We start from the raw sequence: 23,827 nt of genomic DNA, 5'->3' as shown, positions 1-23,827 counted from the left end.
TAGCTTGTGGTCGCGCGCTATTTTACATGTACCTTATGTGTGTCTTTACAGGTATGTTTATGGCTTGCTTTCAAGTCCATATATGTTTAATTATATAAATAAAAATAAAATACAAATACTTTTTATTTTAGTTTTTTTGTACAGAAACAGAAACTGTTTAGGATGTAAAGGAATAAGGATGGCATAAGGATGGCACTCTATAGTATTTATTCATATATTAGTTAATGACGTGTGATATGTGCATCATGTCATGACTTTACTTGAGGGGGCACAATCATAATTAACTCACTATTAACTAAGCATATACTAACATCAACTAATGGTTGGTTAATGTATACTTATGTCATGACTTTACTTGAGGGGGCACAATCATAATTAATTCACTGTTAACTACTTACCAAATTCAGCTCATGATTATCATTAACTTACTATCAAATACACATGTACTAACACAACTATATAAGTAATCAGCCCAGTTAAGTGATGTTGTGTGACTTTTCAAAAAGTCAGAGAATGGAGGTACAGTATGATCACGGCCTGCGTCTGGATGGAGAGTGATCTTCTGAATCTGATACCAGCAAACGCTCCCTTACCTTAGTTCATGTTTCCTGTTTGGTTATTTTTTTGGGAACTGATTCCTCAGGAACTGATGTAAGTCACAGTAGTTTAGTTTGATAGGAAAGAATATCACAAAACAGATTAAGACCTTTTAAGATAAATAGTGTATTTAGTATTTTATATGTTTGATAAGGAGGATAAGTGAAAATAATGGCAAACTAATCCTGTGCCTTTCAGTGATGTTTATAATGAAGCTGCTGATGTCAGTAGTTTAAATTCTGACAATAATAAATTGTTTAAATTTATTTCAAAGTCCAAATATGTATTATTCCTTCTTATAGAGATGTTTGATTTAGTTTACCCTAAATGTTAATTAATGCATTAATTATCAAACATGTATTAACGCATAGTTAAGGCTTCTGTTTTCATGCATGAATCCCTATGACTCCTGTCGTAAGGATCACTCTTCATTAGTTCATATCTTAACTAATCATGAGTTCATGTTGAAGTAACTATTAATTCAGGTATTAGTTCATGGTTATTCATGTACTGTTATTGTAAAGTGTTACCATTATTATTAGTAGGCCTAGACTTATTTATTTGTTCTCATGTGCTTGCATTCGATTTGTCTAATGCAATAAATTGAATTATTATATTTAAGCTTTAGTTATATTTTAGGTGATGTTGCTGGGTAAGTGAATTAAGAACAGTGCTCAGTCATAAAAAAATAAATAATGTAAAATAAATAATGTGTGTGTGTGAGGCGCCGACGCGATCACTTACATTTTCTTATAAAAGCGGGAAAAAAATAAAATACTCAGACATTTATGGTCACATTTATGTAACATTTCGAATCTGTGAAGGGTTAAATAGGCCTATTATTTCACAAGAAAAAAAAATGCCTGTAAAATAAAGAAAGCAAAAAGAATTTCCTTTCTGTGGACTTCTCAAAAATGAACCGAAACTCAAATAACTTACTTGTCGCAGTTTGTTCCTTTCAATTTGTTAATTTGTTTATTATTTAGGTGAAATAAATTCCGCGCATAGGTTATTTATTCCTTTTATAGGATTTCTCCATTCAGAAGCGCTGCTGCCCGATGATGATGAATCCTCATGTTCTGTTGTTTATTCTGCTATTTGTTCAGGCTAAAACTAATTAAACCCCTGGGATTTTATTAATGGGTCACAGACACGTATTCATTGTAATTTCGTTTAATTCTAATTCTATTTTACCTTGTCGGTTAATGAAAAGATAATGATCTCGTCGGTTGAAAGTCAGGGGAAGAAACGAAATGGCATCGACAAGGCAACATTTACTTTTCGTTTAGTTTAAATTTTTTTTAACTAATATATATATTTTTCGTATATTCAGGTTTATTTCGATTAGCATACATGTTTAATAGCTAGTTTTATTTTTTCTTAGTTAACTATAATAACCCTGCCTGGGAAAAACATCCACAACTGCAGTACAGTCAATTTTCCAGCTGTTTAAGCCATGAATATTTACAAATTCACGAACTATTTATTGCCGTCTGGGACACAATCTCAGGCCGGGAGTCTCAGACTCGTCGAAGCCAAATACAGTTATTGATGCTCGGGAAGCTAAGCAATTTCTTAACGATCAGCATTTCATCTGAAAGAGGTTCGCCTGAAAATGTTGTCCAATAGAGGGAGCCACAGGATAAGGAATATTTTAAGCTTATTTTCCTTATTTTTAAGCTTATCTGTTTCCATACTTATACTTTTGAACTATAACCATTAAATTTATTTAACCATGTTCTGACAATATAGTTTTTACTGTACATTGACATATGAAATGCTTATCCCAAGAATAATTATTTTTATATGCTGTCTTAACTAATAGCCTATGACAGTTTGTTCTGCATGTGCATTTCTTTTTTCCAGTATATAGGCTATAGCTTACAATATTATAATTTCTATTAAAATACATGATTAAAGTGTTTGATAATAGGCCATAGCTTGCACTCTGAATTAATCTTTTAATTTCGAATTTGGTCTTTTAATTTAACTGTCTTTAATGCATCATGCATCATGCATTTATTTTTATTTATTTATTTATTTATTTATTTATTTATATATAAAGGATTTCTATGGGGGACAAAACTCTGTAACAATATGTTTTACTTGGATAATGCTGTCATTATCTCAGCAGTAGTGTTTATGACAGGAGAAATGTGTTGATTAGTTGTCTCTGGTTGTCATTTAAGGACATTAAGCCCAGGCATTTTCAAGTTAAGCAATAGCACATCATTTAATTTCAGTTGATTGGCTAATAGTGTAGGCTACTTTAGGTCATGTTTTCGTCAACATATTAAAACAAAATTAGGAATGGAGAAATATTCAGCGATTTTGAGGTGCGTTAAATGTGTTTTCTTTTTGCTCAAAACAAAGCAAAAACACTAATTTACAGAACTTCAGACAATTTACAAAATAACAACTGGCAAAACTTACTTCAGACGTCACGGCGCAGACGTCACGTAGCTTCTCACGTAGCTTCTCACACGGTTTCTCAGGCGAGAGCAACCCGATCTCACGGCAATTCGTACGTATTTTACGAGGTGGCTAAATCGTATGAATTCATACGACCTCACTCGTACTAATTCATACGTTTTTTGCTAAATCGTATGTATTTTACGAGTTGACAAATTCGTATGAATTCATACGAATGACCTACCCCAAACCCCGCCCCTAAACCTAACCGTCACTGGGGTTTAGACAAATCGTACGAATTCGCACGAGTTTTGAGGCAGCTTTAATCGCATGTTTGGTAATTTATACGAAATAGCCACCTCGTAGAATAAGTACGAATTGGTCGTGAGATAGCGTTGGGCAGACGTTCAGACGGGCAGACGTTAAGACGTGCAGACGTTCACACGTTCACACGTTCCACACGTTAACTTCTAACGTGACGCCGCCGTCATTGTAAAGATCAACAGCTACACGTCTGCTCACGGCAAGGTACGCGACAAATGGAGACGACACGCAGTGATTAGTGCTTAGTCTAGTCACCGAATGGAACATTTGGAGCGCCATAACGACACCTCATAGTTGTGTAGTATACTTTGAAAGACGCGCGGACGTGACTGCGGACGTGACTGCGCACGTGACGCGCCCGGGCGCGGAAAGTGAAGTATACCCGGGCCTTTAAGGTCCGCAGTAGGTCCGCTTTGTAACGTCCGCTGACGGACGTTCGGGGGACATTCAAGTCCTTGCCAGTTTGCCTGACGTCCCTCATCTGATATTTCCATAACAACACAAAAACCAGTCGCCCATGCATTGCCTTTTACCAACAGAACTTAAACTAAACCTTGGATTTAAAAGAGGTCGTGTTCCTTAAAAAATCACTTTAAATATGATAATGGATTTTACAGAAACCATGTTTGTTTTTTGTTTTTGTTTTTTGTGCAGGTTGATATTATGGTTTTAAAAATAGTAGGTCTATTTGAATTCGGGTCATTCTAAAATGTCTTAAAATGTATTTCTTTTTCTAACGTTTAAACCACATTATATTACACATTGAATTTATGAATACAAATGACAGCTTTATGATTTTTTTTTTATTTTATTTTTTTGCATGCAGACAGCATGTACTTCTCTGGCATTTTTAAACGTTTTTCTGAAATATTATTTCTCAATTTTTTCAGAACATGCAGTCAGAGTTACAGAAAAAAATAATAATAATTGCAAATAATAAGGAGTTTTTATTTTATTTTAATCAGGTTAGTTAAAAGTGTGATTGAATGATGTTAATTCAAATTCACAACCATGTATTTGCTATAACAATGAAAATATTTGAAAAACGGTTATAAACAAGTAATGATTCTTGAGTGTAGCAGAATTCAAAGGGTGTAAAATTATTATCATGTCACATATGACACATTTTATTTAATATGACAGACAAAAACAGTAACGCAGTGACACAATGAATCACCAGTGACGTATGTGTAAGACCAAAGATCCTTATTCTTCAACTAGAATTAAGTAGATGGGACTAAATTTTTACATTTGGTATACAATCAAAGACTTATCATTGACATTAGTGGATGCAGTCAGAGGATCATAAACATTTTAAAAATGTCTGTAAAATATGATGTCTGTATAGTCGCTGCTTCTCAGCTGTGCACAATTTATATACCTTTTATATACTTGAATATTTGAATTGACCCAAAACAAGCACATTCTTTTCATGAGTGTTGTCGTGCTCTCGCTGAAATCTGATGATCAGACAGTAATGTTACCTAAAGGTAGCCTACACTGTATTATTTCGTCAGTCAGTCATGAAAGTCAGGTGTTTAAAAGCTTCTGTGAACTTTAAATCCGGCGAAAGAAGATCATTTTAGGGACAGGACAGTTTTGAGTTCTGATTCTGAATCTGAGCGAGCGCGAGAATGATGGAAATCCGAGTTGAGATTTGTGTTCGCTCAACACTGGACGCGCTCTCGACGCGCTCTCGACTTTTGCCTTTAAAATAACGTCATTGAAACGGACTTAAACTAATATAAGGATCGTTTCTGCATCACAATCTGCATTGTAAAAAGCGCTATATAAATAAAGGTGACTTGACTTGATAGCTGCAAACTATTTTTTTTTTTTTCTTGTTAAAATCCATGGATAATATCTCTTAATTTTCCGTGGGTGCTCGACCATTTCCGTGGGTGCTCCAGCCCCCGAGCACCCACGGGATCGGCGCCTATGCTCTTAGTGCTATTTTATGCAAAAGAACTAAATGAATAGCTTTGAATAAAGTTTATCTATATGGGTAACACCAGTGACATTTTTCATGAAAAATGTATTTTACAAAATGGCTGCTGCAAGGTATCAATCCACATGTTGTCAATCATGATATATTCACTAAATTAAGTAGTTTAATCCATTTGTATTCTATAGTTTTTTAAAAAAATCTCTAACAATAATGTAGGTCATACCAGTGACTTCACCTAAAAGCTTCATATGAAATTATGATTTTCAAATTAAAATTTCTGATAACTGAAAAGAGACTTTCCATTGACCTTTATTCATGAATCTTCAGGAAATAGATAGAAGGAAGTCAAGTGATGCCATCAGTGTGATTTTTATTTCAAAAAAAGAGATTTTTGTTAAAGGTAACACCAGTGACACAACACCAGAGGTTCATTATATATTTTATAATATTTATTCAGCATTTGTTTTTTTTTATGTAGTTCACATAATATATTTGATAGTTATACATACATTATATTTGAAATGGTAGGAAAACTGTTTCTGAGCTCTAATAAAGCACTTTCCCTCTGCAAATGACTGTGGGGATGAGCACTTCTGTGGCGCTTGGAATTTTTACAATTAAAAAATGAATATTGCCACGTTGATGGCTCAAGGTTTAATTGTTCAAATAACAAGTGTCCCAATCACCCTGAACTCACCCTATACAATTTATCATGTATTCCCATGCTTAAAGAACATTTAATCCCGTGGAGCTCTAAAATAATGTTATTGACTTCAACTGATGAATGCAGCAAAGAAAAGATGAAGAATGGAAAAGCACTTTGCTGGCAAAGAAATTGGAAAATTACACAGGTAAGACAATTCCTATACCAATAAATACCTGTCAAACATTGTTTTATTAAAGAAAAAAATATTTTAGGAAAAAAAATACTTTAATTTTTACACTTAAGACAGGTATAGCATGTGGCAAAAAGTGTAATATAGCCACACAGCTGGGAGATACAAGCGAGTGACGATCGAGTGACGTCATTCTTTAGGGTAAGAGTAACGCGTTTTCCATGGCAACGCTAAGCTGAGTCGAGAGTTAACGGTCCGGCCGGTGATTTTCTCAGACGAGTTTTCTCTTTCTTCGGCCGAAAAGGTATTTTAAATTTTAGTTTAGTAGACATTAGCTACCTTAACCACTGTTTATCTTGTAGGTACATTTTAAATTATATGACATGATTACATTTACAAATGTTTGCTGAAGTTGTTGTCCGTCGCGGCTTACCGCTTATCTTCAAATGTGCGCTAATCTTGGTCTAACTAAACCCAAATTGACAGTAACAAATGTGTTGAATGTGTTCATTTTGTCGTTTTAGGTTAGAAGCCAACGAAAAAACTGCCATCAGACTACCACAGCTGACAACGAGACGCGCGTGCACACACACAGAAAGAGCACAACAATTATAAAACTGTTAATTTATAAATAAATACACGTATTTTGCTCCTTACAACGTGTTTGTTTTCTTTTGTTTACCTAGAAGCAGGGGCGTAAATTTCGTCGGACAGTAGGGGGGGACAATAAACATAAAATTTCTCAAGAGCAATTTTTGAAGGGGACACAAATAATACACAATTTTACTTATAAAGGATATACGCAGGGGTTAAATTGGGCCGGGGCCGTCCGGGGCTGAGCCCCTGCACATAGGCTTATCAGGGCTTGACATTAACGCTTAATTTTTTGAAGGGGCAAGAGAAAGAGAGCTTTACTTGTCCTGATTAAAACATCAATAACAAAAATAGTTAGGGAATCACCAAAACGCAAGCATGATTCTATTACATTTAGTGTAAGTGGCGATTGATAATGGATAATATAAATATTTAATAATAAATATTTTATTAATGAATGATTCAGCGTTTTGAACGAATCGGTTGCGTCAAAGATTCAGTAATAGCCTATTCGAAAACACCTGCCTCATTCTTGAATGAATCAGCCATTTGAACAAATCGTTTGAATGAATGACTAGGACAGTCACTTGCCGCCACCTACTGCCAGTTTACTGCATGTTTAAATTTTCCCAACATTTCTTATTTGTATATTAAAAAATATTTAAAGAATATCATAACATTATTTAATGCAGTTGTAATTTTTCAGTGTAAATTATTTAATTTGATTCATAACAGTCCTGCTTTATTTTTCTTATTGAATTTATTGATCAAATGTAAAAAAAAAAATGAAATAAGATTAGGGGAAAAAATGACCTTGGGGTAAATATCACAAATATGCAGATATAAATATGCAAAAGCTGACGGAGCACTGTTGAGAATATAGCTTCAGAATAAATTATATTTACACCAAAAAAAAATCCAATTTTTTCCAGACAACTTTTTTGGTCGGACAAGTGACCAATTTACTTGTCCAAAGGACAATACCCTGTATTTTGTATTGATATGCTCTCCTTTAGGCCTACAGAAAGATTTTGTTATCAGATGTAGCTTTGCACACTGCCAACATCTAGAATGATTTTGATCTGCATTTTAGTGTTCATAGCAGAGGGCTCTGTCGACTTATTTTTAGTTTGTCAATTGATAAGATTTTGTAGGCTTTGCATACTCATGTGCACTCCTCGAAAGCCTGAAACCACAGAGCCCCCCCACATAAGAAATCCAAATTTAACCCCTGGATATATGTAATGTTACACAGAAGAAAACCTTACTACTATTATTAGTGTAGCATGTAGACTGCCATTATGCTCAATGTTTCTCTTTGGTTCAATAAAAAAAACTTACTAAATTGACCAAAATATTCAAAATCATTTATTTATTTGAATATTTTTGAAGTTTTTTACAACCAAGTCACCAAAATACGATGAATATACTTTGAGCAAAACCCAACACACAACAGTAAATCTTCTAGCCTTATTACAGTTCACATATTCTTATCACACTGTTAATTGTTGTTGGTGTGGGTGACATAGTATCCAACAAGCTATTGTAAACAAGCTACCAAACACGCTAGGTAACATTATAATTGCTAAAATAGCGGACTCACGGGAAAAAAAAATCATGTTATCATCTTGCTTTTTTTGTTATGACTAATTACTCAGCGTCGTCAGCATTAAAGCAAAAATAACCACTTCATCCGATGTTTTTGAATAAAATAGCCTTAACAGCCTACTTACTAGAGCTCCTCTCAACTACCGTCTGTCTTCTCTCCCGCCGGCGCCGCCGGATTTCTACACGCACGAGTGTGACGTGCGCGGTGGACCAAACCACTGTGAGGCAAGGGAGAGGTGACTCAAAATGTTTCTAAACTTAAAACGCCTGTTTGCGTTTGTATTGCTTTACTTCTTACACAATTATTTTAAAAATATATCATTTATTTACAATACTTACAGTGGTATTTAATTATATTTTTTTGGGGGGGACAGCACTCAGATAGGGGGGGTCATGTCCCCCCCGCGATTTACGCCCCTGCATAGAAGTAAAATAAAAAACAACAAGAGGAGTTAATCGAAAGTCCCCCAAACGTCCCGAATGGCCGCTGAACGTCCCCGTGAACGTCTTTGCGGACGTCCCCGGGACAGCTAGAGGACCCTACACATGGACGTTCGGGGACGTTCGCAGAGGCCATTCAGGGGACGTTCTGAGGACCTTTTTTGTTAGCTGGGAAAAGCAACTAATGGAACAACTATTCACCATTATGGTGACTTCAAAAGAAACACATTCGAGTTGTCTAACATAAATAAAGTCAATCTGGTTAGTAATAAGTGAAGCTGGGGGTGCTGTTTTAAAACTTTGTTTTAAAAAGTGGGTGGGACAGGAATATGTAGCCTATGTGCCATTAGTCCCGAGAGTATGTATATTAGTTAATAAATACGAGGATCCGCAGAGTATATTAAATGGACTGGTGGTGGCATTTTCGTTTAGCATGCAAGAGGTGCTGGGTTCTAACCCCAACCATGTATTTTTATTTTTTTATTTTTTTTCTCATTAAAACCAAAGATTTTCACTAAGATTGTATATCAAGAGCAATGCGTAATATCATTGCACTGCTGCAGCCATGGAACGGCAGCTTGATTATTCCTTGATTGAAGTTCCTTGATTATTACGCTGGAATGAAAGTATAGTTCCTAGCCATATCAGCCTAGAAAATCGCAACTTTTCATTTTCTGTCGGTCTTAGTACACGATTTAACTACAGAAGAGTCAAGTTTTAAATAGGAAAAATATCAAACTCTTTAGTCATTTTTAAGCGCGATGCTAACGGTCTAATCAGATTCAATGAACTATGCTAAGCTATGCTAAAAGTGGTACCGCCAGAACCGAAGATCGGCTGAATGGATTCGAAAACGGTAAAACCCAACTGTTTAACTCTAGGGGAGTTGGACAATGAGCCTATTTTCAAAAAAAGTGGAGTGTTCCTTTAATGCAATGAAACCAAGAACCCAATTAAAGCCAGCACTGACCTCAAAGATGGTAACATCAAATGACTCTCAATAATTAATCAACATCTACGCCTACACCTCTGTTAATTCTGTAATAATTCTGTAAACTCTGTAATGTTTTGTAGAGTAGTTTGTTTGTGTAAAAACTATGTAATCCAATGCTTATTTTCGCTTCACGTCCACAAACAGCAGCAATCCTAACGGTCGAGTGATTCCAGTCAGCTCCGCTGCTGCACCGTGTGCTTTGAAGAGGCTGTATCCTTGCGGCGGGCGGGAATTCCTTCATTTCAATATTTAAACTCTACATTGTTGAAATGTCCGCGTATTTCAACAAAGAATGTATGATTATATTATATTACGAGATGATATTATGAAAAGAAATTCGTTACGAAATGAAACATTGAACGCAGCAGAACTTTGACAAGCGGAACAGTCAGAGTAGTGATTAAGTCGGAAATTAAAAAAAAAATTACATTATATTTCTGTGATTTTACAGAATATTCAAAATACAGAAAAAATATGTAAAATATTAATCAACATTTTACACATTATTCTGTAAAAATACAGAACATTTCTTTTAAAAAACAGAAATTTAATGTAATACTAAAATACATGCAATTCCCTGTAAATTTTATAGTGGAAAATAAATTGCAGCAAATATCAGTAAAACAACAGGCATTTCAGTGTATAATGACAAAACGGGAAAAATCTCTAAATAATAAAAAAAAAAAACATTACCTGCAAATTTACATTTATGTTTAACAGTGTGGCATAGAGTGGTGTATTTAGCTTTTGCCTTTGCAAGAAATAATAAAATGAGAATGAGGACTGCCCTCAAACTCTGATAGTATTTTCTCAAGTGTATTGTCTCTTGTTGTCAGGGATGGGCAGTATTTCAGATACATGTATTTAAAATACGTATTTGAAATACAAAATACTATTTTGTATTTTGTATTTTAAAGCCTTTGGAAAAAATCAAATGTAATTTGTATTTAAATACATTTAAGATGAGTATTTTTGTATTTTCAAAATACTCAAAATACTTTGAGACAGTCATCCTCATTATCAGGGTGTTGTTTTCATGCATCAACTAGTTGTGTTTGAAGCATTAACCTTACTGCATTAACGGAGCTCCACGATGAGTTTAATAACACTAGCCACGTGACACATAGCTCATACAGAATAAAGTATCCGTGTTTAAAGTTTTTATTTCACACATTCTCCTGCACCAAACATTAACCAGCACAGTGTAGTTATGTACACATATTTCATCAAGTCTTCTTCAAATTAATTATATGTGCAAACTGGACACTGATACCGTGGTGTAGCCTATCTGAACGCAACGACACGATTATTCTAAAAGACTGATTTTGAGACTGCAGCGCTCGTAAACGTAATCAAAGTAACCTATTATTAGCCCTATTAAATATTCTTTCGCATTTCTCCTTTGGGCTTGGGAGTTTGTTGACATTTTGTCCGTGCTCATAAATTTATATTCATTATTCTGTATAATGAGTGTGTTGTATGTCTCTGTTTCATTGGTTGTTCTCTCCCCTCTTCTCCCCCTCTACACTCCCACTTTTTCAGAGCTTTACATGCCCATTTTCACAGACTTTTTGAAACTCAGAGGTGTGAACGACCAGGGTAAAACAGGGGGGTTTCATGACCAGTAAACTTGAAATTGTGACTTGAGACATTAGAACAAAACATATTAATATGATAACATATGTATAACACTAAATTGAACAATACTGTGTTATATATGTTTTTTAATTCATTAATTATTTTATTTCAATTAACGATTGTATTAAACACGACCATTACTTTATTCATTATTTCTGCTATGCAGGCTTATTTTGTAAATGTAATCATTTTAAATTTTACAAACATGGTGCTTTATGAAAATGTAACTGGACACATTTCCAAATTGTGATTGTGTTTACCCATCTATGCAAATGTTTGTTTATGTAGAAACGAAATAATTAGGTTAATCATTGTCTGTCTCCATCAGTTTAGTGTAGTGATTGTGTGCATTTGTGATGACAATAATGAAAGATACACTACACTTTTAGTTTTATTGTTCACCAAAAAAAAAGTGCCAAATAAGTTTTTATTTTAGATAAACTTTATATTTTCTAATTATATATATAGAAACAAATAAACTTTACATTAAATACATATAAAAGTTACTATACTACTTGTGTAAAAAAAAGCATCAAAAGAGTTTGAAATTGAGTTTTTGCTGTGGTATCAAAACTGATATTGATAATTGTGAAACCATGCCATATATTGTTACTGTGAAGTAAAATTAAGATTTTGGTCATATCACCCATCCCTATTCTTTGCTATATAGCAGAAAAGTTTCCCACAGTTTTACAGTTTTTTTAGTAGTGTTCACCATAAGTAATAGACTACATTGTAACCTTGTCAGAAGTAAATAAATGGCTGCTATTTTGCACTACATAAGTTTATTTGTAATTACCAGCAAGGAAGCAAGCACTTAAGAAAGAGAGAGAGAATGACAGAGAGAGCAGAAATGAAGTTTCTAAGTAGTTGCACACATCTAAATGCTTTTTGGCATTCAGAATAGGCCCAGATAGATTTCAGCCTAATAGGGATACCTGCACTGAATCTTCAATTTCACATGTATTTTGTGTATTTTCAAAATACTGTATTTGTATTTAAATACATTTTCCCACACAGTATTTTGTATTTGTATTTAAATACATTTTTCCACACAGTATTTTGTATTATCTCTGCTTGTTGTAGAGTGAGAATCCATTTGGGGTATCAGAAGTTGACTGTCTGAAAAAGTGGGGAATGCTGGGGAAATTATACTTTTAAACATGAAACTGAACCACCAGGAGGTGGCGGCAAGTGACTGTAGTCAGAAGGCTTGTTCGAGATGCATCAGTGCTGCGCAGACTGATCAGCGTATCAAAGTACCACGAGAAATAAATTAAATAGTTATTGTAAAGTCTCTTCTTATATGCTTTGATGCTCAACTTGTTTTAGACAATTGAAAGTTACTGGAAATAGGCATATTTTTCACAAAGCATTTATTCATTTTTTGATTATGTCCAAACATATGATAAAGATATGTAATAAAGGCAGGGTATTTAACAAACTTTATTATCCATAATAAGCCAGGCATCAGTGCACTGAACAGTAAACTTCACTCATTATAATAACACAAATAGAATAATATATAACTTGAATTAAGAAGATAAACAAGGTAACTGTGCTTGCCCTATAGCACTACTGTCAATCCAACAGGGGCAGGTTTATGGAGTCAATGGCTTCTCTGGTAATCAAATGAACAGGATCATATTTAAACAGTATCTTTGCAGTTTAATATTCACAGACACTAGTCTGCATCACGATTAGATTTAAGTGTTCTGACCTGTTTTTTTATTTTTTCATCAAAAATATGACAAATTCCGTGTTATATCCGTTTTATGACTTTAGGAACAGGCGCCAGATCAGGAGTCTCCATCTAAAGCAGAAAAATGAAAACATCACTAATCTACAAGACAAGTAGCTTTGTAATAAGTGGAATGATGTGCACATTATCCCACTGTTGTACGACATTTAGCTCATGTTAGCTCAATCGATTATTTTGATCCATTTGATCTTCTTGCTGTTCTTGTGGTCATCCTCTGACACCTAAAAGAAAAACAAACTCAGCTCAACAGCACCTCCAACGAACAAACAAACAGTGTTTTATGTGAAGCTGCGATCACATCACCTTAATCACAGCAGTACATTTGCACGTCATTGAGAGCGGTGTCATCTCCTATTCCCTGTGGCTCTTCAATCAGCGTTGAGATGCCGCAGATTTCTTTTCCCTGACATTTTGGGCTCCATTCCCTGACATTTGGGCACACACAGATGTGACAATATTATGATAAAATATGTAATTGTGCTGCTGGATTGAATGTCAGTCAAAAGTCCTTAAATGGCAAACTAATACCAGGATGATTTACAGCAGCACATTCTCACATGATGTTGTTTGCGTTCGTCTCATCTCCCTTTCCTTGGGAAGATTCAACTCTAAGCTGGAAAGCTTTTAAGAATCCAGAAGGACACCACTTGATATCTTCCACTTACCCCACCTGAAGAAAAATTCACGAAAAGAACTCTGAACAAATCAATTAATTTTAAAAAACAATCCTCAATTCACAGATCTAGCTTAAACATTTAATGCAATAATTGTTAATAAATCCATTATTTTGAGACGCAGGACTCATCTGGGCTTAATGGATTGCCACAGTGAAGACGAATCCCATTGAGCGCTGTATTATCATACCTAAAAAAGGAAGTTTCTTCCACCTTAAAACAACAACAACATTAAGGCAATCTTCCAATTAAAGGAAGGAAATGTTAACCCAACCATTGAAACATTTATCTTCTCATAACTGCATTTATCTTTATTTTCTTTAGTATTATACAGACATAAAAAAAACTTAAGCAGGTGCAGTTCCCTGGAGATTAAATGACTAACAGCAACTCCACAGTTTTGAACATTTGAAGCAAAATAGAGTAATGCACTCCACCCCAGACCATTGCCACTCTGTCATGGACTTCATACCCCATAATCCTTTGCCAGGACTCATCATTAATGATCATATCCACCTGTGCATCTTTACATTGTTAACCCGGCTTATATAAGCTTGTGTCTTTCAATTCCAATCAGTCTTGGTCAGTTGTTGTCTCTGCAAGGATGCAGTGTATGTTTTGCCTTGTTTTCCTTACATTTCTTATGTTCCTTTGCTCATATTAAACAAGGGTGCCAATGATTCTGGAGTTGACTATATGTTATGATTTACCAAAGCATTTTTTTTTTTTTTTTCTAGTGTGGTGGAAATGTGCTTTCATAGAACCCAGAACTTTAATGTCAAGTACTGACCCATAAAAAGACACTCAATAAATAATACATTCAAATAATGATAATTATTCACAGAATATCATGTGGTAACATTATATTTAAATTATATTATATGTATTATATAAATTACATTATATGTAAATTAATTCTTTAGTACAGGGGTTCCCAAATACATTCCTGGAGCCTCCCCAACACTGCATGTTTTCCATCCCTGCGTTCCAATGTCCATACTATCCATCCTAAATAGTATGTGAGATTAAAATAAGTGTGTCCCAAAGCATAGTATGTTGAAAAGAGTATGCTAAAAGTCCCCGGATGGTCTACTATTTCCGGTAGATTTTTGAAGTGTGGATCCGTGCACACTATAAAGGCTAATATTGCCCACAACCCATTGCGCATTGGACGAGGATTCAGTTCAGAACTACAAACACGAGTAAAAAGTGTTAAAAAAAGCTACAAAACATGGCGGATACGCGCGATCGACGCTGAGAGATTTGAGTGACTAATAATCAGTTTAACCTGATAGAAAATATATATTTAATGTTACCCGTGTTATTTTTCATCTGCAAATACCAATGTGGACTTTTATAAAGATCCGAATGGCCATTAACTTTTAAATGCATCATTATGCATTAATATGAGGAGAGTTCTCCTCGTGAAAGACCCGCGACTGCAGATCAACGTGCTGTATTTCTCTCCGATACGGTAGGAAATTAACTAAATGAAATGTGGAGGATGTAAGATGATTGACAGGGCAGTTTACGGTGACTGGATGCGACAGAGAGAATTGACGCGATTGTATGACGTGTTAGTATGTCCCAAAGCTTGTCTACTCTTTTGCTACACACTCAAAAGTAAGTACTTTTTGTTCACAGAAAGAGTACATACTTTTAGGGCGTAGTATAAGTAGGCGAATTGGAACGCAGCAATAGTCTTCTTAATCAAACACACCTGATCCAGATCATCAGCTCATTAGTCGAGACACCAATGCTGCGTTCCAATTCGCCTACTTATACTACGCCCTAAAAGTATGTACTCTTTCTGTGAACAAAAAGTACTTACTTTTGAGTGTGTAGCAAAAGAGTAGACAAGCTTTGGGACATACTAACACGTCATACAATCGCGTCAATTCTCTCTGTCGCATCCAGTCACCGTAAATTGCCCTGTCAATCATCTTACATCCTCCACATTTCATTTAGTTAATTTCCTACCGTATCGTAGAGAAATACAGCACGTTGATCTCCAGTCGCGGGTCTTTCATGAGGAGAACTCTCCTCATATTAATGCATAATGATGCATTTAAAAGTTAATGGCCATTAGGATCTTTATAAAAGTCCACATTGGTATTTGCAGATGAAAAATAACACGGGTAACATTAAATATATATTTTCTATCAGGTTAAACTGATTATTAGTCACTCAAATCTCTCAGCGTCGATCGCGCGTATCCGCCATGTTTTGTAGTTTTTTAACACTTTTTACTCGTGTTTGTAGTTCTGAACTGAATCCTCGTCCAATGCGCAATGGGTTGTGGGCAATATTAGCCTTTATAGTGTGCACGGATCCACACTTCAAAAATCTACCGGAAATAGTAGACCATCCGGGGACTTTTGGCATACTCTTTTCAACATACTATGCTTTGGGACACACTTATTTTAATCTCACATACTATTTAGGATGGATAGTATGGACATTGGAACGCAGGGCAAGACCTGAAATGGGTGTGTCAGACAAAGGAGACATGCTAAATGTGCAGTGCTGAGGAGGCTCCAGGAATATGTTTGGGAAACCCTGCTTTAGTATATTCAAGATGTTTTAATATTAGATGTTGCTGTTGTTCTCATTGTCATCCATCAAATATAAAGGTGGAAAAAACAAACATAATTTCCATAAAAAAAAATCTGCTCAATTCATTCTGCCCAAAACTAGTTAAGCCCTAATTAAAGATATGGTTTACTGATGATGTATTAAAAATCTTACCAAATAATTGGTTTCTGAAACAACAGTTCAATCACTGCAAAACATGCATGTCACTGAGGGCCGTGTCGTCTCCGACTCCCTGCAGTTGCTCTACCATCATCTTGATGCCACAGATACCTTTTCCTCCACACACTCCAGTGGCCCCAATCACCCCAGAAGTTAAACCTGGTGAAAATTCAGCAAGAATACAGTGTCAGTCCTGTTTGGAGAGCTACTGTTCTGTTTATGTAGTAAGTGAACATCACTTACCTGGCATTTCCATTGTGTTTGGTGTTTCTATGCACTGGAGAAAAAAAATCTTTCTTTCTTCCAGTCAGTGATCTCATTATCATATTCATGCAGTCCAGTGTGGGCTAATATCTGGTCACTATGAGCATGCTGATAACAGGGTCATATCAACTATTGTATTAACATTAATATCATGTCCACTCTTAACAGAAAACATGCATGTCATACTATATTTTGAATTCTAGACAGCACTGGTCAAAAACTTGGACACATTACTATTCATTTTACTACTCATTTTACATGTACATTATACTACTAATTTTCTCATGTTCCTCTATTAAATCCAGTCATGCAGCTGGTTCTTTTACCCAGAGCCGGCCAGTTATATAGGCAGTATAGGCAAATGCTAAGGGCGCAATCTCGCTAGGGGCCGCCAAAGAGGCCAGATGCGTGGACAGGGGCGGATCTACCGGGGTGGCATGAGGTGGCATCTGCCCCCCTAAGAAAAAGCTTTGCCACCCCCAAATTATCACAGAATATAATATGTAAGCAGTGTTTCAAGTACTGGAGCGGCGCTTCAATGTGATAACTAAAAAAAATTGAGTAACACAAAGTAATGGCAAGAAAACTCATCTTTCAATAAACTGCATGATGGTTTCAAGCGCACGCAGCGCGCCCAGTGTGCTTCATTAACAAATGACTCTTATGAACCGATTCTTTGAGATTCAAAAACACAGCGCAGCCAAGTTCACTTACGATTTTTTCCCATATTTGTACGTGATTCGGAAAATTACTGCTTCCTGGCTAGAAGTCCTGTGAGAAATGTCCCATCTGAATATGTCTGAGATTAATTTTCGTAATTTTTTGGCGAGCTGATTCAGCAACCGCCGGGATAAAAGTATTTTTGCCATCCGACGAACCAATAACATGAAATCAATAAGGAGATCCCGATCATAGAAATTAATAGCAGAGTTGGGGTAAGAATCTATATGTATTTTAGCTTTTCTCGATTGCTAACACATTATAAGTGATTCAGTTGGCCCAGTTTCCCAAACCATTCGTTCAGTTCTCAAAACGTTTAACAACATTAGGTAGCAAAACTGATGACACACCAGTCAAAATCTGAGAGAGCTGAATGAATAATTTACAGGGGTTTTAAACTTACACAGTACCAGTAGGCTACTTTAGATGAGGGAAATGTCACGTTGTACACCCTCAATGTTGTGATTGTCAACTATCTTTGTAGCCATTTGTTATATGTATAACGTTACTGTATTTGTTGTAGCGTTGAGAAATGATTGCCTAGGGATATAGTGTTGTGTCAGAAGACCAATACACTGCCCAAGTACTGTAATGAAATTTAGCTAAATGTGCAGAGGATGCTGAATTTACTTTTACTGTAATTGACAGTATATTGTATTTTGGTGCATACCAAGTTCATACTTATTTTTATCATGCTTTTCATCTACTGTAAGATCAATTTATAATAGTAAAATGAAATAGAGGTATTTTTGTTACAGTGTTATATGAATTGATCTCACTAGTGTTCACTGGGCAGTGCAGTAGTCTGTGTATTTGTTATGTTTTGTGTGTCATCTGATGCCAAAGTTTGATTTTGTCAGACAAGAATAAGTTTTTGACTAGAACATTTTATTTTGACCTGGATGTTTGAGGTTTGTGCAAGTTGGTGTATAGTTTTGATATTGTGTTTAGTTGTGAGAAAATGTTGAATTGTTTCATGAATTGTGCATTAGCAATCAAGAAAAACAATAAAGACTGAAAAGTTTGAAGGACAAATTTATGTTGGCTTGTCATAAACCCAAATTCAAGTCTTGTTTAAAAAATGTAAAAACTTTGGTCAGTTACTCCAGAATATAGATGTTCTGGGTGATTGCTAAAGTGTTGCTAGGTGGTTTCTAGGAGATTCTGGGTGATTGCTAGGCTCTTGCTATGCAGTTGCTGGGGTGTTGCTAGAGTATGTGGTTGATAGGGTGTTCTGGGTGAACACACACAGACATTCCCACCTCTGCTAATAACAGAAACACAAAAACTGTTTTGTTACTCTTTAACTTGCACTAAAATGTGATTTATACCATTGAAGTACCCTGTGTAATATTAATAAAACTGCTCATCTCCTTTAGTGATACAAGCTCAGACTCATTTAGAAGTTATACATATAGTGTATTTACTTGGTGCCATGATGGATATTGAAATTTTGTTATTTAATAATTTTAAACAGTATATAGATACTTTCTGGTAATGCAATGTTTGTGAACACAATTGTGTATGTCAGGCTATAAATCTCCAAAAACTATGCATGAGCGCTTGCTTTGGTATTGCCACCCCTCATAGACCTCATGCCACCCCTTTGCCACCCTATAAATAATTTTCTAGATTCGCCCCTTTTGGATAAATCACAATATACGGGGGCGCCAAAAAAAATCTTGCCTAGGGCGCCAAAGAGGCTAGAGCCGGCACTGCTTTTACCACTCAGTCCAGCTGAGGGAGTGACGTCGATGCATACCCTCTATAGAGAGCTGGACTGAGTGGTAAAAGAACTTGCTGCATGACTGGATTTAATAGGGGAAACTGCGAAAACGTGAATGTGGCGACCAGGGCGGGCGATAGCCGTGAGGGAATGGCGCGAGGCCGGTGACAACGAGCATCACCTGGGAGGCGCACCGGCTTTGAGTCTCTCACGGAGGAGCTCCGGGAGCTAAAAGGAGGAGCGACGACCGTGAAGGACGCGAGAGGACCAGGCCTGGATATTATTTTATGTTTTATTATGTTTGTGTGGCCGGCAGACGTCCGCGAGGGTCTGCCGGCATTACTTTCATTTTGTTCTTTGTTTATTTTGAATTAAAGTTTTGTTGAACGTTCGCCGGTTCCCGCCTCCTTCTTCCCGTATATACGAACTGTGTTACAGTGAGTAAAACAAACAAAAGGTTTGGCTCGAAAGTGTTTCTTACAACTTGTCAAATAAACCTAATCCATGGATATTGACATGCAACCAGGAGTCGTGTTTCCTGACATTTAAAATGTGCCTGATTTCGACGCCTGGGCAATACATAAAGCAAATCTGCCTGTGAATATTTTATATAACTTCAATATAGGTAGGTTTAAATACGAGTAATCACTTATATCAGTGTTAGGCTATATATATTGTCATATGGTCCAGCCCTTGTATAGTTTTTTTCAGTGTTTATTAAAAAACACCCAACCAAAAATCCTACATTGTGACCTTATTGGAATATAAAGTGGATTGGAATATCCAACTTATTCCTACACCCCATGACACTTTGCACGAATTATGGGTGTAACTTCCGACTCGCTCTAATGCAATAATGCAACCCGATCTCACGGCAATTCGTACGTATTTTACGAGGTGGCTAAATCGTATGAATTCATACGACCTCACTCGTACTAATTCATACGTTTTTTGCTAAATCGTATGTATTTTACGAGTTGACAAATTCGTATGAATTCATACGAATGACCTATCCCAAACCCCGCCCCTAAACCTAACCGTCACTGGGGTTTAGACAAATCGTACGAATTCGCACGAGTGAGGTCGTATGAATTTATACGAAATAGCCACCTCGTAGAATAAGTACGAATTGGTCGTGAGATAGCGTTGAATAATGCGTTTTTAAAAAACCTGGGTTGAATGAGACGACATTACTCACCCTTCAACCAACGAACATTAAAAGAACATTTAAAAGTGTAAAAGCATCAACAAGGTATATTCAACAGGCCATAAAAAGCACAATTCTTGCAATAACGGACGGGTATAGGCCTAACTATAATGATATCTGTATTATGTAATATATGTTGCCTTAATAAAAAATGTTCATGAACTTCAGCATTGCATGATACTATTTCAAAGTGATTTCCATCATTTTTACAGATAATTTTATTTAGAGATGAGAAAAACAAGAGGAGAAAAAGACCAAGAGATACTTTGTGCATTTTAGTACATTTTAATGGGATATATCATAAATTATATCGGGAGAACTGACCACAAATGTGCAGTATATGTTGTCTTTTTACTATTACAGCAATATGCAAAGAGACAAAAGAATATAATCACGAGGATAGAAAGCAGCGTCTGAAAATAGCTCTTACCATAGATATTCTTGTTATAACATATTATGTTAAAATACCAACGTTACATTAAGAAACATTGACAGCTCATTCAGTCAAACTGATTTCAAATATGAAATTTAATCGAAAGCTTGGCAAACAGCTTTAGAGAATTTGATGTTTCCCAATTCAAAGAGATAGGAGCTGCACTTGGATGCCCAAGAGGCGTTTCAAAGATGGCCGCCGAGTGAAATAACTTGAACATTGTCCAAGATGGTGGGGCAGTATTCTGAGGTGGAGTGCCCTCTGGTGGTAATCATGGGCACTCTAGCTGGTGACTGACAGGTTTAAAGGAGAATAAAGTCAAAAGCGCCTTTAACCCTGCTGTACATAAGTATTCTTATGCTTGGCTTGACTTGATTGTATGTAAATGGTTGTATATATGGCTTGTGTCAAAGAAAAAACTTCTGTCATGTAAAGAAAAAAAATTGACATGACTTGATTTTGCAGATTTTTTTCTTTTTGATAATTTGATTCATTTTGCTTCTTCAGTAGGCATGTGACGGTACCAAATGTTCATGTTGCGATTAATTGCTGAAGCTTTACAATAAAGTCTCATAATTTAATGCATTAACTAAGATTGAGCAATAGCTACATTTGTTACAGAAAGTATTATTATTATTATTATTATTATTATTATTATGTTAATGTTAGTTAAGAAATACAACTATGGAGTCAAATTAATGCCTTAAAGTTTTGCACAAAAATAAAGTTTTGCAAAACACAAAAAAGAATTGAGCAATAAAAAAAATGTTTTGCAAACAAAAATAAAGAATTGCAAAGGAAAAATAAAGTATTGAGCGGAAAAAATAAGTTTTGCAAACAAAAATAATAAATTGCAAAATAAAATAAAATAAAATAAAATAAACTAGTGCAAAAATAAAAATATAATCAATTACAAAAATCAATGACAGCTGTAATCCTATTTTATCTTTGCCACATATTTTTCATGCTCAGACCTACTAAATCATTTGCAACGCTCATTTTATTCTGCGTTTCAGTCAAGCGTGCGCTCACGATACCGGTTTTCTTTTGCGCTGCACTTTTCTGTGCGGTTCTCTTTATGGCACTGGTTTGACGTGGGGGTGGAGTCAAGAAACGGGGGCACGCCCCCGCGAAATGCATTGGAGGGGAACGTAATTACGACCCCCTCCAATGCATTTCTTATAGTAATATGACCCGTTTCGCTCTGTCTCACTGCCTGTATCCACTTTTGTGTCCTTAAACATTCGTTTTTTGGGGTCGACAGCTTATAAAAACTTATTTCTGGGTTTTTTAGCTTGTTAGCTGTACACCTTGTCACACAACACCTTTTAGGCATTGTTCGGTTTATTGTAATGTGTCAGAAAAGACAAGAAGGCAGCCTGGAGACGGTTGGATTGTTTTTCCCCCGGTGGGCGTGGTTTTCAGATTATAATAAATGCGCTCTGTCTCTATGCTTGCCTGCGTCCCAATGTGCATACTATCCATCCTAAATATTATGTGACACTAGTACTATTCAATACTATTTAGGGCGGATAGGGTGGATAGTATGCACACTGGGATGCAGGAGTTGATCTGTTCTGTTCCGATCTGCGTCTCCTGCCGATGACGTGTTTCGCGGAGGCGTGCCCCCGTTTCTTGACTCCACCCCCACGTCAAACCAGTGCCATAAAGTGAACCGCACAGAAAAGTGCAGCGCAAAAGAAAACCGGTATCGTGAGCGCACGCTTGACTGAAACGCAGAATAAAATGAGCGTTGCAAATGATTTAGTAGGTTTGAGCATGAAAAATATGTGGCAAAGATAAAATAGGATTACAGCTGTCATTGATTTTTGTAATTGATTATATTTTTATTTTTGCACTACATTATTTTATTTTGCAATTTATTATTTTTGTTTGCAAAACTTATTTTTTTCTGCTCAATACTTTATTTTTCCTTTGCAATTCTTTATTTTTGTTTGCAAAACATTTTTTTATTGCTCAATTCTTTTTTTTTGTTTTGCAAAACTTTATTTTTGTGCAAAACTTTAAGGCATTCCCTTACAGAAAAAACACATGAACTTCACATGTGATCACATGTTTTCCACATGTGATCACATGTGAACTTATATGATCACATGTGAGCAACATGTCACCACATGTGAACAACATTTCACCACATGTGAACAACATGTCACCACATGTGAACAACATTTCACCACATGTGAACAACATGTCACCACATGTGAACAACATTTCACCACATGTGAACAACATGTCACCACATGTGAACAACATGTCACCACATGTGAACAACATGTCAACACATGTGACAACATGTCACCACATGTGAATCACCACATGTGAAAAACATGTCACCACATGTGAACAACATGTCACCACATGTGAATCACCACATGTGAAAAACATGTCACCACATGTGAACAAAGTTTGAACATAATGGAGCAAGTGGCACATATGGAAAACATGTTACTAGCCTATAGGTTATAATGTGGAGCACATGTGGAATATATTTTCACATGTTGTAATTTTTTGGGCGACACAAAGTCAGCGGCTTGAAACGGTCGGACCACCGTCGGCACACCATCGGCAAGCTGACCAATCTGAAAATGCCGTCAATCTGACAGCGTTTTTTGGGTGGCACATCACCAGCGGTTTGCCGCTGCTGGGTCACCGTTGGTACACCAGTGGCAAGCCGATAATCGGTCCAGTTTCTACTAAGCGCTTACAGGACATCTTTTTTGATAAGTGTGTATTTATTTTATATTATTTTTACAGTTAAAAAATCTGAAAGTCTGAATAAAAAATATTAAGACTGACTTAATATCTATATCAAAAACTTGGTATAAAAAAACTGCCTATGGGCACGCTTTCAAATAAAATAACGTGGTTGAATGT

The 23,827-nt window shown here is 35.9% G+C and overlaps 1 long non-coding RNA gene across 2 annotated transcripts; it reads right to left on the bottom strand.

The window, feature by feature from the left end:
- Positions 1-12,788: 12,788 nt before the first annotated feature.
- On the bottom strand, positions 12,789-21,870 carry LOC137012955 (uncharacterized). 2 transcript variants are annotated; one of them, XR_010893636.1, is made up of 4 exons: positions 16,577-21,870; positions 13,683-13,824; positions 13,458-13,579; positions 12,789-13,375 (listed from the first exon to the last, which is right to left on the bottom strand). It is a non-coding gene; the product is annotated as an uncharacterized lncRNA (long non-coding RNA). The 2 variants fall into 2 exon arrangements; XR_010893637.1 differs by having other exon boundaries at positions 13,712-13,824.
- Positions 21,871-23,827: the final 1,957 nt, after the last annotated feature.

Source organism: Chanodichthys erythropterus, chromosome 22, assembly GCF_024489055.1.
Source record: "Chanodichthys erythropterus isolate Z2021 chromosome 22, ASM2448905v1, whole genome shotgun sequence".
NCBI lineage: Eukaryota > Metazoa > Chordata > Actinopteri > Cypriniformes > Xenocyprididae > Chanodichthys > Chanodichthys erythropterus.
Note: the sequence above shows the minus strand (reverse complement) of the source record. Positions and strands in the feature narration are given on the sequence as shown.